Source organism: Dioscorea cayenensis, chromosome 3 (genome assembly GCF_009730915.1).
Source record: "Dioscorea cayenensis subsp. rotundata cultivar TDr96_F1 chromosome 3, TDr96_F1_v2_PseudoChromosome.rev07_lg8_w22 25.fasta, whole genome shotgun sequence".
In the NCBI taxonomy this organism is placed as follows: domain Eukaryota; kingdom Viridiplantae; phylum Streptophyta; class Magnoliopsida; order Dioscoreales; family Dioscoreaceae; genus Dioscorea; species Dioscorea cayenensis.
Window position 1 is genome coordinate 15,532,693 of NC_052473.1, and position 1,444 is coordinate 15,534,136.

Here is a 1,444-nt window from a genome sequence, read left to right on the forward strand (position 1 = left end):
ATGTTCTAATCTATATATATTATGGCAAAAAGCTTAGCTTTGTAGGTTTTATCGATTATTTTTTGTGTATTCTATCAGAATTGTGCTAACACATTCATCGAGTGACTTAGATTAGTCACCCTCTCTCCTTTCTAGGCTCTAGCGGCTAGTGAGCGCTATGACGAGGCGGAGTGCTAGGCATTATCTATTTATCTTGTTTCTTTCCGGTCTTATGTATGTTTCTTTTGAACATGTTACGATGTATAGGAACATGGATCCACTAGTGTGTTTGAAGTCTATATGTGTGGTTTGTATGCTTGTCTAGTTCTTGAAAACTTTGTTGTATTTACTACGAGCATGTTTCATTGAACTCTACTAGCTATCATGTTATAATAGTGTTGCTTCCCTGTGAATCTTTGTGTTCCTTATTTTGTATATTCTATTCAGTGTTATTTATTCCAAGGTTTTATTAGCCTTACGGCGGCTCGAAGGTTGAGTAGTATATGTATCCCTCTTCGGGTTGCCGTGGCGATTGTCATGTAATGTCAAATCTATGGGTCAGTGTGACATATATAGGATAATTGGTTCATGTTACACGATAATTATATTTTTTATTTTTTATTTTTTTTATTTTATTTTTGAGAACTTACACTAAAAAGTGGTTCAAATTTAGTGATACCATTCTTTATGTGTGATATTATTATTGGGAGACATTTGATTGTAAATATTAATAATCTAGTAGCAGAATGTTGTATAGATCTTTAATATATATTATGATTAAATTGATTAGTACATTTTGAAAGCCGAAGGTTGTGATGCTTCAATGAAACCATTATGTAAAAACTTTTAACACTTCAAAGGCGCGTTTCAAAAGCCAAAGATTGTGGAGTTTCAATAATACCATTAGGTCAAAAGTGGTAGAAAATGCTTTTTAGAGGCTGTTAAATATTAATAGTTGAAGCAATACATGACTAATGCAAGACATTTGTGATTCCAAAAAACAAAAACAAAATCAAAATGGTTTCAATTCTTCTCTATGGTAATAATGAGATCTTAGAAAAATCATATTTTTCTTAAGTTGTGATCTCCGGATATATCTTAAGAGAGACCACACTAATTTTTTTTGTGATTCCTACATTTTGTGTGAAATGTTTAAACACTGAACTCTACATTTTTCTTAATAGTTTGCTCTACTAGAGTGAGAGCTCTAGCAAACACAAGCAAACTTACTAATCAAATATGATGATCTCTGAATTTATTGAGCACACTACAAGCTCATTAAGCTATAGTGAACTCGAGTGTAATCCGGCCAACTCTCCTAGATACATTTTAACTTCTTTCTTTAAATTAAATCATAAATGTATCCAGATTAAATTTGTAATTTATCTTATTTTTAGTTTCTTACTTGAAAAATTAAGTTAATAGGAAGGAGTTCATTCCTCATGTACTTTTTTATTTATAAAAC